A 16,083-nucleotide genomic window follows, 5' to 3' on the forward strand; every position below is an offset into this window, starting at 1 on the left:
CCAAATGGCCTCCTTCTGCACTGTATGTTCTATGTTGTTCTATGTTGTAGAACCCATGACCAGTAACATGGAATTTCTTAGGTGGACAATCATACACGTTAGCGAGTGATCACCGAAGAAGGTGACCAGAGTTTTCCTGTATTAGGATGACGAGAACTGTATGCAGTACTCTTGCTTTGGCCTAAGTAGAGATTTATATATTTCTAGGGTGTTATCCCTGCTGTCTCAGCTAATAGAGGGAAGTATCCCATCAGTCTTCCCAATCACCTTATCTACTTGCCCTTTGATTTCCTGGATCTGTGAACATGCACTCCAAGTTCTCTGTGGTTGTCTACTCTGCTCAGGATCCTATCATTTAGTGTGTATTTCCTTGTCTGGTTTGGCCTCCCCAAATGCATTACACCCCAATTTTCTGGACTGAGTTCCATTTGCCACTTTTCTGACATCCTATCGATACCTTCCTGCAGTGTCCTGCTCCACCATCGAGCACACAACCAATTTTTGTATCACCTAAAATTCTCATAATTGTGCCCCCTGAATTGGTGTCTAAATCATTGCTAAGTACCACAAAAGGCAAAGATTGGAAACTATTCAGGCAGCTAGAATGTGGGAGTGTTGCAAGACATAAGAAGGTATTATCAGAAGCAGGCGGGGTTTGCAGCAATCATTGTCATGGGTGTGATTTTGCACCGTAAGAATGATGTGTGTTTATAGACTGAGGCAGCGACTTGAAAGCTTGACCCTGGGCGGAATTCATCACCCGCATACTTGGGAACTTACTTCCCAGAGTGATTGACAACGGGGTGCAGTTCGGAGATTACGGGAACAATGTTTGCAAGTATGATTTAACTGGAAGGGAGCAGAGTACTGACATTTATAAGATATTCGCAGCATAATAATTTGTTGAAAGAGAACTAAGGTATACTGAGTTGTCAGCCTTGGACCATTTTCTTCATCTGGATGCTTTTAGGTCAGACTGCATAATAATAATAATAATCTTTATAATAATAATAATCTTTATTATTGTCACAAGTAGGCTTATATTAACACTGCAATGAAGTTACTGTGAAAATCCTCTAGTCGTCGCACTCCGGCGCCTATGCGTTCATCGTCCACCACATGGCATAGCTGCACACATACCGAATGGGATGTTGTGTGGGTCATGCTGGATACGGCCAGACCTGGGTAGAGTGCTCTTTCGGAGAGTCAGTGCAGGCTCGATGGGCCGAATGGCCTCCTTCTGCAATGTGGGATTCCATGTGTTTGACATTTTGTAGAGAATTAGTTTTGGATTTGACTTTAAGTTTACCGTAGGTAGACATCAATTATTGAAAGTGGCTCACTCTCTTTTCATCTTCTCTGTAAATTGTTTCACATCAGGTTACCATCCCTAGCTTTTCACTGCACAACCTGGAGCAGCGCTTCCTCATTTCCAGTCACTTTCAAGCTCGATAAGGTTATCAGGCATTGCAGCATGATGCTTGCACTTGACAGACAGATAAAAGTGTTCCTGGAAAATAATTATCCACCTATTGGCTGTGCTTTATCTATTTTATTTAAAGGTCATTTCCGTAACTCCTTACAGTTCAGTCTTTGTATTATTGAACAAATGCATGAAGTGCATTTTGTCAGAACTCCTTATATAATGACGTGCTTAATTCTGAAAGTTCATTGGGTGGAATTTTAACATGGTAAAGTGCCTGGATTTCAGTGGGGTGAAATTTGGCGAAAATTGCAACATGCTCACAGTCTGACTTCCAGGTTAACTCAGACACACTCAGCTGAGTCCTTGCAACTTCCACCAGAGAGGTGCATTAACAATTAAAATATTTAAATGTGTGTATTCTATCAATATTTTAACAAGCATTTAAATTAACATTTTGGGTTTTCCAGGCTTCCTGATGATCACTAGAAATCAAGGTGAGGATAGTGGATGACATTGCGTGGGGCCCATTAAAGTCAGTACCACATCAACAAATTCTCACTGATACTCTCCTACTTCCCTTGATGGGAGAGAGGACTTGTGTTTCAATATGTCTAAGTTCTCAAAAGAGCCTCTTACCACAGGAACAGGTAACTGGTATCATGGCTGGCTTAGATTTACTTCGGATGAAGAGGAAACTAATTAGCAGTGGTATTAGCCTGTTGTGGAGAGGCCTACATGTGGTCAGCACAAAGGGGAGCAGTGGAGGGGACGAGGCACTTTCGAAGTAACAGGATGCACAGGCAGAGACTCAGCTTCCTAGATGGTCAGAACAGCAATCCTTCTGGACGGTTAGACTGCAGTCAGTCAGGTGATGGCAGACATTTCCAGTCTCTTCCCTGAGGGACCTAGTTGCCTCATCTTATCAATGACTGTGAAAGAGATCGCTGCCCTCATTCTATTTGTTCCCCAGATCCTTCCAGGGGGATACCGTAGGCACAGCCAGGATCTCCCAGTCAGCTGGACATAAATACATCAGGCAAGTGGCTGATGGGTTATTTGTCATGGCTGGTAACTGTGCAAGCTTTTCCTGGGATAAGGTTAGTTGGAATGAGTGGGTATTCCCACTTCCAGGACACATTCTTACCCCTTCACTCTTGCAACTCTGCTGGAGAGCAATGGGTGACATCATTTTATTCCTCTTTTTCCCATCGCTCCGACATGGTGCAGCCTCTCTGGCTTCAGCAGCGGAAGAGGCAGGCTGCTCAAATTGCTGCTCGGACTGTAGCAATACATTTGGCCAATGCCCTTTAGAAGGGTTTCCTCTAGGTACTCCAGTTTTCTCCCACAGTCCAAAGATGTGCAGGCTGTTGTGTTACGTAATTTGGAATAACACAAGCTGCCACTTGATGCAGTTTTGAGTAAAAGATGCTCCAGACTTTGAAGTGAGTTCAATGTGTTTTATTGAACTATTAGCACAGTTCTCAATGAGTTGGACTCTCTGCTAATCTAAATGTAGTAACTCAGTCTAACTGAACTAGCCTTGCTCTAAGCCATGTGCTGGGGTGTGATGCTGAGGATACACCCTGTCTCACTCTGTAGATGTTGGTCTGTGGAAAGAGGCCGGGTGTGAGTGCCTCATCCCTTTTACAGTGAGATACCACCCCTAAGTGTCCTGACTGCTCATTGGTTGTGTCCTATTCTATGTGTTCATTAGCTGCATGTTTGCATATCATGACACAGGCTAGGTGGGGTTGGGGGATTATGGGGATAGGGTGGGGGAATGGGCTTTGGTAGGGCGCTCTTTCAGAAGTCTGTTGCAGACTTGATGGGATGAATGGCCTACTTCTGCCCTGTAGGGATTCTATGAATCTTAAGTTGAAGTCCTGTGAGAACCCCACCAATCGGTGCCAGGGAACACTGGCCATTGGGAGAGATGGCAGCATGTCACGTACAGGAGGGATGGCAGTGGACAGGGAGTATGGATGAGACGTGTGTGCTCTTTGAGCGGTGTCTTAACTTCCATGGCTCTTTTACCATTCTCACTCCCCTGGGTCAATGGCACTTCCCTGCTGTTATTACACTGGTAGCCATGACGTGGAGATGCCAGCATTGGATTGGGGTGGGCACAGTAAGAAGTCTTGCAACACAGGTTAAAGTCCAACAGGTTTATTTGGAATCACTAGCTTTCGGAGCGTCGCCTAATGAAGGAGGATCACTCACCTGGTGAAGAAGCGTTGCTCCAAAAGCTAGTGATTTCAAATACACCTGTTGGACTTTAACCTGGTGTTGTGAGACTTCTTGCTATTTTACTGGACAGCAGCTTGATGAAGATCAGAAATGCACCGTAAGATCAAGACTATGGTGTTGACCATTCTATTTAAGGATTCAGACCTGTTTGCATTAAGAGTCTGAGCGGCCACAGCCAGGGCCCACATAGGCTGATCCCATTGCCGTGACTGATGCTCCACAGAATTGGCCACAGAGAAGACATCCTCGAAATGCCAGGCAACATCAGTGCTCCCCACTTGGAGCTTGGTTCTCTCTGCAATCACTAGCTGCGTGAGTGGACATCCTGTCAGCACGTTGTTGATTTTCTGCAGCCCTTCATTTTCCAATCATGCTCCCAGTCAATATACCATTTGTGTCTAGCCTGGCAGAATTGGATGGGTCTGTGCCTTCCGAAGTGGGATCATCACAGCTGTCCCCGTTGCCACTGCCTGCTTTTTCTCACTTGCAAAATATAAATCACCAGGCAAAAACACAAATATCTTTGTAACTGGACTCATGGAAGTACAACTATTGAAGTTGATTCATGGCCAGCAGTAAGGTGGCAGCGAATCGGCTCATTGTCAAAGTGCCCCATTGACTGAAGGCCCTGGCAGAGAGAAAATATGTGAATTAGTACTGGCAAGAATGGTGCTACTTATCGTTATGAAGATGGCCATTGTTCACACTTGGTGAAATTAAGTCAATTGACTGAATGCTGCATGGCCTGTGGACACTAATGTTTAATTCTGTCACCAAGTCACTGGGAGATCCGAATGTCTCCACGTCTGAGGACTAGGTATGTTGAAAAGCTACTGATCCCCAGTGCTTCCTCTCCTGCATCTTTCAACTTCAAATTCTGGTGAGGACCATGTCCAATCCTTTCTCTCTCACTTGGGCTTTACACCCTCTTCCTTTGCAACAGGGGGGATAAAAAAAGAACAAATGACTGCCATGTCTTAATTTGATTGATGCAGTGCACTTGGTGTAGGTAAAGGAGAGCTATCATACTGTGTTCAGATGAGGTTGAGCAGCAGATGGGCAAGCATTGATGTGAGGAATATGGGTGCATTTGCAAGGTAAGTGGGTGTGAGGACTGATGTGGGAGAATAGGTTTGACAAGGTTGGGTTGTACACAACAGATGGAAGTGAATGTGTATCTATACTCATCCCTCCAGACCTAGTTGGGCATTAAGACTCTTCCAACATGGAATCCATAAATCTCCTGCTGCTGACCTCCTCAGCCACCTCCAGCCAGGCTGCCTTTGTTACTGATAGCAGGTCTCTTCATTCCATTGCTGAGGAAGACTATTCCCCTCTAACTCTTCGCTATCCCTCAACATTAAAAAAAACAATCCCAACAGCAATTGATAGGGTGCAGTCTTGGAGCATCCTGAATCAATCTAGAAACTTCCATCCTCTCTTTGGGCAAACTCCTCCCTCTTACAAATCCTGTCTTGAATTGGTTCTTTAAATTGTTCAGTTGTTGTCATGGCGATCTGCAATACATCTGCTGCTGCACACTCAATGCCAAACTGAAAATAGTATTACAATGAAGTGGCTCCATTGAAATACTGAAGCAACGCAGTTTCAAGACCCCTCTCCCCAGCATACTCCTGGCAACCGTCCAAGCGATCGAAAACAAGCTGGTTGATCTTAACGCCAGACTTACCTCTCAGAGGGAAGTAAGACATGGCTCACCCCCGCCTCACCGAACTGTGCCATACAACCTGAAGGCTTCTCAATTCACCGGGCGAACCGTACAGCGTCATCAGGCAAAGCGGAGAGTGGAGGGGTTTGCCTCCTCATCAACTCCTCCCGGTGCTTGGATGTGGCGACCCTGGTGATCTACTGCTCCCCGGACCTGGAATACCTGACTGTGAAGTGCCACCCATACTATCTTCCACGTGAGTTCACTTCAGCCATTATCACAGCGGTCTACATCCCACCCCAGGCAGAAGTGAGGAAGGCGCTGGACGAACTGTACACAGTTATAAATAAGTACGAAACAGAACACCCGGAGGCCTTGTTCATGATGGCCGGAGACCTCAACAAGGCCAACCTCAAGACTGTACTGCCAAAATTCCACCAGCACATCTCCTGTCCCACCAGGGGCGACAACATTCTTGACCACTGCTACTCAAAAATCAAGGGCGCCTACTGTTCCATCCCCCCACCACACTTTGGAAAATCAGACCATAAGACGGTGCTCCTTCACCCGGCATACAAGCAGAAACTCAAGTGGGAGAATCCAGCTAAGAAGGTCGTGCAGTGCTGGTCCGAGGAAACAAAAGAGCTATTACGTGACTGCTTAGAGACAGTGGACTGGTCCATATTTAAGAACTCAGCGACCAATTTAAATGAGTATGCCACCATCGTCACAGACTTCATCAGCAAATGTGTGGATGACTGCATGCCAAAGAAAGCAGTACGTATGTTCCCCAACCGGAAACCATGGCTCAATCGCGAGATTGACTCCCTATGAAGGACAGATCTGAGGCGTTCAAGTCAGACGACTCTGACCCATTCAAGAAATCCAGGAACGACTTCCGCAAAGACATCCGAGATGCCAAGAGAGAATATCAAACAAAGCGAGAGTCACAGACAGACTCTCGGCAGTTGTAGGAAGGACTAAACTACATAACGGGCTACAAAGCGAAGCTGAGTAGTATCTTCGGCAGCAGCACACCCCTCCCCGATGAACTCAATGCATTCTATGCTCGGTTCGAGCAGGTAACCAACGATCTGCTGTCGAGTGCCACAGCAGCCCATAACTCACCCATACCCACCATCACAGCTTCCGAAGTCAGATCGGCCTTCCTGAAAGTGAACCCTCGGAAGGCGCCGGGCCCGGATGGGATCTCTGGTCGTGCACTCAGAGCCTGCGCGGACCAGCTGGCAGAGGTGTTCGCGGACATCTTTAACTTGTCCCTATTCCACTCAGAGGTCCCCACCTGCTTCAAGAAGACCACCATCATACCGGTGCCAAAGAAGAACCAGACAACGTGCCTCAATGACTACCGTCCGGCGGCCCTGACTTCAGTCATAATGAAGTGCTCCAAGAGGTTTGATCATGAAGCGCATCACCTCCATACTCCCAGAAAGCCTTGATCCACTACAATTCGCATACCACCACAACCGGCCCACAGCAGACGCCATTTCCCTGGCCCTACACTCATCCCGAGAGCATCTCGACAACAACGACTCCTACATCAAACTCCTATTTATTGACTACAGCTCCGCCTTCAACACCATAATCCCTGCCAAGCTCATATCAAAACCTAGCACTTGGCTCCCCACTCTGCAAATGGATCCTTGACTTTCTGACCAACAGACCACAATCAGTAAGAATGAACAACAACACCTCCTCCACAATAGTCCTCAATACCAGGGCCCTGCAAGACTGCGTACTTAGCCCCCTACTCTATTCCCTGTACACACACGACTGCGTGCCAAAATTTGGTTCCAATTCCATCTACACGTTTGCTGACGATACGACCATAGTCGGCCGGATCTCGAATAACGACGAGTCAGAATACAGGAGGGAGATTGAGAACCTAGTGGAGTGGTGCAGCGACAACAGTCTCTCCTTCAATGCCAGCAAAACTGGTCATTGACTTCAGGAAGCAAAGTACTGTACACACCCCTGTCAGCATCAACGGGGCTGGGGTAGAGATTGTTAGCAGATTCAAATTCCTAGGGGTACACATCTCCAAAAATCTGTCCTGGTCCACCCACGTTGACGCTACCACCAAGAAAGCACAACAGCACCTATACTTCCTCAGGAAACTAAGGAAATTTGGCATGTCCACATTAACCCTTACCAACTTTTACAGATGTACTATAGAAAGCATGCTATCTGGCTGCATCACAGCCTGGTATGGCAACTGCTCGGCCCAGGACCGTAAAAAACTTCAGAGAGTTGTGAACACAGCCCAGTCCATCACACAAACCTGCCTCCCATCCATTGACTCCATCTACACCTCCCGCTGCTTGGGGAAAGCGGGCAGCATAATCAAAGACCCCTCCCACCTGGCTTACTCACTCTTCCAACTTCTTCCATCGGCCAGGAGATACAAAAGTCTGAGAACACGCACGAACATACTCAAAAACAACTTCTTCCCCACTGTCACCAGACTCCTAAATGACCCTCTTATGGACTGGCCTCATTAACACTACACCCCTGTAAGCTTCACCCGATGCCGGTGCTTATGTAGTTACGTTGTATACCTTGTGTTGCCCTATTATGTATTTTCTTTTATTCCTTTTTCTTGCCATGTACTTAATGATCTGTTGAGCTGCTTGCAGAAAAATACTTTTGACTGTACCTCGGTACACGTGACAATAAACAAATGCATCCATCCATCCAGTACTACAGACAGACTTATGAAGGTTTTTCTCGGTTCCTCATCTAATATCCCACCGCCACTCCCACCCATTCCATTCCAACCGTGCCTCAGTCTTATTATCTGGCTTGGTGTCTTTGGGCTTCTTAGGAGTTGCCATGTTGAACTATTGCAAAGAGACCATTAAATAAAAATAAATGAATATAGCCCCCTTAACTTAATTCTGACTATATTTACTTCATTCACGCTTCCAAATGTGAAGCAGACTTAAGGGGCTGAGTGGCCTACTCCTGCTCCTAGTTTGCATGTTTGTGTGCATATAATTGTTGTAAGTGGTGAAGAATCGAATGCGCAACAAGTCTGGTGTAACGTCCTCACTGTATTCCCATGTTACTCCTGCAGTTTAATAAATCTACAGGATTGTACTTGTGATTTCCATAGCTTTAGCATCAGAGCAAGAAGTAGCTTTGTACCCCTTGGAAGAACATATCCGCCAACGGTACAAGTCTGTTGTACAAGGGCAGCACGGTAGCATTGTGGATAGCACAATTGCTTCACAGCTCCAGGGTCCCAGGTTCGATTCCGGCTTGGGCCACTGTCTGTGCGGAGTCTGCACATCCTCCCCGTGTGTGTGTGGGTTTCCTCCGGGTGCTCCGGTTTCCTCCCACATTCCAAAGATGTGCAGGTTAGGTGGATTGGCCAGGATAAATTGCCCTTCATGTCCAAAATTGCCCTTAGTGTTGGGTGGGGTTACTGGGTTGTGGGGATTGGGTGGCGGTGTTGACCTTGGGTAGGATGCTCTTTCCAAGAGCCGGTGCAGACTCGATGGGCCGAATGGCCTCCTTTTGCACTGTAAATTCTATGATAATCTATGAAGTCTGCTGATTGGAAGCTACAAAGCCATGTTGCCAAACCGGACTTGAGAAACATATATTTTTAATTATTTGTTCCTGGGATGTGAGTGTTGCAGGTGAGCTACCTTCTTGAACTGCTGTAGCTCATCTGGGGTAGGTAGAGCTACAGGATGGGGAGGAGGTTCGGTTGGAAGGTGTGTATGTCATATGCAGGGTTAAAGACTTTGGGGGAAATGTAGAGTAAAGGGTTAACTTTAATACCACTCTAATAATAGCTACTGAGTACGTGCGTAAGGAACTGTCACAATGACGTCACTCAGAGAGAGATGAGTGAGAAGAACCTTGGAGAGGAGCAGGAGCTTTGTCCTGGTGTTCTGTAATCTTGACACCAAATCGGGTGCAGTGAGGTCGCTGAATCGCGCCCCATACTTCCACTATCTACTGCATCATCTTGATCAACCATCTCTGTTACCTCATCAAAAATTCAATCAAACTAGTCAGACATGATTTGCATTTAACAAATGTTAAAGTTTTATTGATTAATTCATGCATTTATAAATGAAAGTTTACTTTGTCCCGAGTAATGTTTTCCAATATCTCTCCACCACTTCGACTCACTGACCTATAATTTTATGGTTTATCGCTCTTCCCTTTCTTGATTAACAGATTAATAACACACCAGTCTTCTGGCACTATTCCTGGATTCAGTGAGGATATAAAGATTGTGATCAGTGTCTATCCTGTATTTACCTTGCTTTTTGCAACAATGTAGGATGCATCCCTTCCAGACTAAGAGATTCACCAACATACAATAATGTTCTATGCATAACGTATTTCTCCTCTATTACTGTAACATTCATTTGCTTTTTTTAGGAAGACAGATGCTTTGGTATTTGTCAAGTCCTCTGCCTCGACACAAAGGTTTCCCTGTGCCCTTAACAGGCCAACTTGTGTTTACATATTCCTAAGTCTTTTAGAGTGCGGGTTAATGTTGCCTGGGTTACGTATAAGAGAATACATGCCTCTTGACGGAGTGACGGAGTGATGTCAGCAGAGTGTTTTGCGTGCGCTCCCAGTTCTCCAGTGTAGATTGTATGAGCAAAATCTCCTAATAAACCTTGAGTTTGTAAGAAATCCAAGTGTGTGCCACCTCTGTGGTGATATACCTATGGGCTATATCACAGTTGGATCGTCTGAGACCTCCAACCAGCAGGTGGCGGTACAGATACACCTTGCGGTCTCCAGACAAGGGTCATTTGATCTCGGACCCGGATATAAAGAGAGTATCCGACCACCTTCAGAAGAAGGTGAGTGTAATAAGACATACGTGTAATTGGTCAGTGCTACATATAAATTCCAGAGGAGTAGCAAGACTCTATGATTACATGCTCTGTATCAGATTGCCATCCTGCCACACGAGACACAATAAAAGGATCCTGGTTTGGACATACCGAAGAGTTTGGTGAGTTACTTCATCAAGTACAAGGGACCAAACACAATAAACTCCATACCTCCATACCAAAGAGAATATTGGTGACGAGGATTGAGGCAAGGAAACAAAATTGCTGAAGGAAAACATTGTCGACAAGAAAAGTGGAGATGGCGCCGAGAGCGGAGAAAAGGTTCTCGAGACTGGACTCACACGTTGGATGAAGCATAAGCCACCCATGATGGAGGTTTGAAAAGAAAGGAACACAACCGTGAGTAATCGGAACAACAGTATGTGGCGCTGAGGACCCGGGTCCGAATCCGGGCCCTGGGCCACTGTCCATGTGGAGTTTGCACATTCTCCCCATGTCTGTGTGCGTTTCACCCCCACAACCCAAAGATTACTAGTGATAATTTACCAAAATTCACGAGACTCTGGGGTGGACCCGGCGGATTGGAAATTAGCAAACGTGGCACCACTGTTTAAAAAAGGAAGTATGCAGAGAGCGGGTAATTATAGGCCAGTTAGCTTAACTTCGGTAGTAGGGAAGATGCTAGAATCTATCATAAAGGAAGAAATAGCAAGGCATTGGATAGATATTGTCCCATTTGGCAGATGCAGCATGGGTTCATAAAGGGCAGGTAGTGCCTAACTAATTTAGTGGAATTTTTTGAGGACATTACCAGTGCGGTAGATAATGGGGAGCCAATGGATGTGGTATATCTGGATTTCCAGAAAGCCTTTGACAAGGTGCCACACAAAAGGTTGCTGCATAAGATAAAGATGCATGGCATTAAGGGTAAAGTAGAAGCATGGATAGAGGATTGGTTAATTAATAGAAAGCAAAGAGTGGGGATTAATGGGTGTTTCTCTGGTTGGCAATCAATAGCTAGTGGTGTCCCTCAGGGATCAGTGTTGGGCCCACAATTGTTCACAATTTACATAGATGATTTGGAGTTGGGGACCAAGGGCAATGTGTCCAAGTTTGCAGATGACACTAAGATGAGTGGTAAAGCAAAAAGTGCAGAGGATACTGGAAGTCTGCAGAGGGATTGAAAATGAAAAATGAAAATCGCTTATTGTCACGAGTAGACTTCAATGAAGTTACTGTGAAAAGCCCCTAGTCGCCACATTCCGGCGCCTGTTCGGGGAGGCTGTTACGGGAATCGAACCGTGCTTCTGGCCTGCTTGGTCTGCTTTCAAAGCCAGCGATTTAGCCCAGTGTGCTAAATTTGGATAGGTTAAGTGAATGGGCTAGGGTCTGGCAGATGGAATACAATGTTAACAAATGTGAGGTTATCCATTTTGGTAGGAATAACAGCAAACGGGATTATTATTTAAATGATAAAATATTAAAGCATGCTGCTGTGCAGAGAGACCTGGCTAGTGCATGAGTCGCAAAAAGTTGGTTTACAGGTGCAACAGGTGATTAAGAAGGCAAATGGAATTTAGCCCTTCATTGCTAGAGGGATGGAGTTTAAAACTAGGGCGGTTATGCTGCAATTGTATAAGGTTTTAGTGAGGCCACACCTGGAGTATTGTGTTCAGGTTTGGTGTCCTTACTTGAGAAAGGACGTACTGGCACTGGAGGGTGTGCAGAGGAGATTCACTAGGTTAATCCCAGAGCTGAAGGGGTTGGATTACGAGGAGAAGTTGAGTAGACTGGGACTGTACGCGTTGGAATTCAGAAGGATGAGGGGGCATCTTATAGAAACATATAAAATTATGAAGGGAATAGATAGGATAGATGCGGGCAGGTTGTTTCCATTGGCGGGTGAAAGCCGAACTAGGGGCCATAGCCTCAAAATAAGGGGAAGTAGATTTAGGACTGAGTTTAGGAGGAACTTCTTCACCCAAAGGGTTGTGAATCTATGGAATCCCTTGCCCAGTGAAACAGTAGAGGCTCCTTCATGAAGTGTTTTTAAGATAAAGATAGATAGTTTTTTGAAGAATAAAGGGATTAAGGGTTATGGTGTTCGGGCCGGAAAGTGGAGCTGAGTCCACAAAAGATCAGCCATGATCTCATTGCATGGCGGAGCAGTCTCGAGGGGCCAGATGGCATACGCCTGCTTCTAGTTCTTATGTTCTTATGTGCAGGTTAGGTGGATTGGCCATGCTAAATTGCCACTTAATTGGGAAAAAAATAATTGGATACTCTAAATTTATTTTTTAAAAAAGAACATCAGTTGCAAAACTTGCTTGCCATTGAAGTGTGTAGAGTCTGGGCTGCAGGATCTGTGCAGAGGATGAAGCGAAACAGGCAATGGGAACAGGGTTTCTGATGTCTTCCGTCTCCGCACATGCCGCTAATCGGGAAAAAGTCAAACCACAGTCAGGCAAAAAGAAAATTTCTATTTTGCATTGTAGACAAGGGAATCCCTTGTTCCATATATGAAAAATATAGGGAAGGGAGGAAGCTGGTTGCACCTTAGGAGCTGGTATCCAGAATGGCAGGATAAACAGGTGACATGGATTCATTTGATAAAGACTGTGAGGCTTGAAATGAAATGAAAATGAAAATTGCTTATTGTCATGAGTAGGCTTCAATGAAGTTACTGTGAAAAGCCCCTAGTCGCCACATTCCGGCGCCTGTCCGGGGAGGCTGGTGCAGGAGGCTGGTACTTAGAACTCATATGAAGAAAGATTTCAACTTTATCACAGTGAATTGAACACCAGAGGACCTAAAGGCTGCAATATTTATCAGGTAAATAAGGCGTAAAACCTTCAAGCTGTGTTGTTATGTTACTTTGAGTAACATAAGCCGCTACTTGGTGTAGGCTTGTTGAAGAATACTCCAGACCTTGTAATAAGCTGAACGTATTTATTGAGCGATTAACAAAGCTCCTAAATGAGTTCTACACTCTACCAATCTGACTCTCGTAACATAGTATACTCTAATTACTATATGAACTTGCTCTAGTCTAGACCACTGCTATGGTGTGGCGGTGCTGCTAACCACACACGTCTTGCTCTCTAAGTTTCTGCTAGTAGTGCAAGGTATATGTCGGAGGCAGAGTCCGAGGCTTTGTGGATAAGTTGCTTGACGATGTGCACCTTTTCGACTTTGCCGTTGGACTGCGGGTAGTGCGGACTGGAGGTAATGTGCTTGAAGTTGTAGCCTTTAGCAAACGTGATCCATTCTCGACTGTGGAAACACGGGCCATTGTCGCTCATGACAGTATTCGGGATGCGATGCCACGAGAACGTCACTTTACATGCTTTGATGGCAGTCTTTGAGGTGAGGTCGGACAGCTTCAGCATCTCAGGATAGTTTGAGAAGTAATCAATGAGTAGGATATAGTCACGACCATTCGCATGGAATAGGTCGATTCTGACCTTGGACCATGGCAAGATTTCCAGGTCGTGTTGTTGGAGCGTCTCCTTGCCCTGTCCTGGTTGGAACTTCTGACAGGTCTCGCAGTCCAGGACCATGTCCGTGATGTCCTGGTTGATTCCGGGCCAGTAGACGGCTTGTCGGGTTCTGCGTCTGCATTTTTCTATGCCCAGCTGTCCCTCGTGAATTTGCCGTCGCACCATGTGTTGGAGACGCAGTGGGATCACTATTCTGTCTATCTTTAGCAGGATTCCGTTGATCAGCGTTATGTCGTCTTCGACGTTATAGAATTGAGGGCATCGCCCTTTCGGCCGCCCATTGTTGAGGTTGTAGATGACTCGCTGCAGCAGGGAGTCTTTGTCTGTCTCTTCTCTGATGAGAACGGGTTTTTCGTCTGTTGCCGGGAGGTTGCTTGTGCACATTTGCACCTGCAATTCAATGTGCTGGATGATCTCCAGTGGCTCACTCGATGAGGTGACGGAGCGGGACAATGCATCTGCAATGATGATCTCTTTGCCAGGCGTGTACACAAGATTGAAATCGTACCTCCGGACTTTGAGCAGAATTCTCTGCAATCAGGGCGTCATGTCACTCAGGTTCTTTTGGACGATGTGGACCAGAGGTCTGTGGTCTGTTTCAACGGTGAATGATGGCAGTCTGTAGACGTAGTCATGGAATGTGAGGATGCCGGTGAGAAGACCGAAACACTCCTTTTCAATATGCGTGTATCTGGTCTCCGTCGGTGTCATTGCCCGTGATACGTATGCTACTGGGACCCATGATGATGTGTCGTTTTTCTGTAGCAGTACCGCTCCAATGCCATCCTGACTCGCATCGGTCAAGAGCTTAGTTTCGCGATCTGGGTCAAAGAATGCGAGGACGGGTGCAGTGGCGAGTTTGGCCTTCAGCTCCAACCACTCTGTCTGGTGTTCCATCTTCCACTTGAAGGCGGTTGATTTCTTTATCAGTTTTCTTAGGGACATTGTGTGTGTGGCCAAATTTGGGATGAATTTGCGCAGGAAGTTTACCACTCCAAGGAAGCGCAGTACTGCTTTCTTGTCCTCGGGGATTTACATTGCCTCAATGGCTTTTATTTTGTCTATGTCCGGGTGTACACCGTGTTTCAATATCTAATCACCTTCATCTACACACTTAGTTACCTCCTCAAAGAATTCAATCAAATTTGTGAGGAAAGACTTACCCTTCACAAATCCGTGTCGACTATCCCGGATTAAGCTGCATCTTTCCAAATGGTCATAAATCCTATCCTTCAGGACCTTTCCCATTAACTTACCGACCACCGAAGTAAGACTAACTGGCCTAAAATTACCAGGGTCATTCCTATTCCCTTTCTTGAACAGAGGAACAACATTCGCCACTCTCCAGTCCTCTGGCACTATCCCAGTGGACAGTGAGGACCCAAAGATCAAAGCCAAAGGCTCTGCAATCTCATCCCTTGCCTCCCAAAGAATCCCAGGATATATCCCATCTGGCCCAGGGAACTTGTCGGCCCAAAGGTTTTTCAAAATTGCTAATACATCCTTCCTCAAAACATCTACCTCCTCCAGCCTACCCGCCTGTATCACACTCTCATCCTCAAAATCAGCAGGGGCTGGTTTAGCTCACTCGGCTAAATCGCTGGCTTTTAAAGCAGACCAAGCAGGCCAGCAGCACGGTTCGATTCCCGTACCAGGCTCTCCGGACAGGCGCCGGAACGTGGCGACTAGGGGCTTTTTACAGTAACTTAATTGAAGCCTACTCGTGACAATAAGCGATTTTCATTTTTTCATTTCATTTCAAAAACATGGCCCCTCTCCTTGGTGAACACTGAAGAAAAGTATTCATTCAACACCTCTCCTATTTCTTCTGACTCCATGCACAAGTTCCCACTTCTGTCCTTGACCGGTCCTACCCTCACCCTGGTCATTCTTCTATTTCACACATACGAGTAAAAAGCCTTGGGGTTTTCCTTGATCCTACCCGCCAAGTGTTGCTCGTTCTGGGTGAGTGTGCTTAACACTCAATTTTGCTCTGTTTCGTTCGTTAGCTTTGGAGTCGCCAGGTATCGTTAAGACACCGCCACAAGTTTCAAGGTCAAGTTCAAAGCAATAAAACCATACACCAATTAGTAAGTTCAAACAAGACATGTTTATTATATTACAGTAATCTACTAATCATGCATATAAACTATAAGTCTAGGCTAATCCTACCACTACTAGGCCAAATACTTATCTGGATAAGGGGACTGCCGGATCGGGAACAATGGCTTCTAGCTTTGTCCTGGGTCCGCAGGCTTCCAGTGGTTATGGTCTAAAGGGGTCAGGAGTGTCTATTCCCATAGCGTGCGTTGTGACTTACTTGCTGGCGGCTTCTGTCCAGACCTCTCCTGCACAAGTTTCTTCTGCTGCAACGGTGTTCTGCTGGGAGGG

The sequence above is a fragment of the Scyliorhinus canicula genome, chromosome 1, assembly GCF_902713615.1.
Source record: "Scyliorhinus canicula chromosome 1, sScyCan1.1, whole genome shotgun sequence".
Taxonomy (NCBI): domain Eukaryota; kingdom Metazoa; phylum Chordata; class Chondrichthyes; order Carcharhiniformes; family Scyliorhinidae; genus Scyliorhinus; species Scyliorhinus canicula.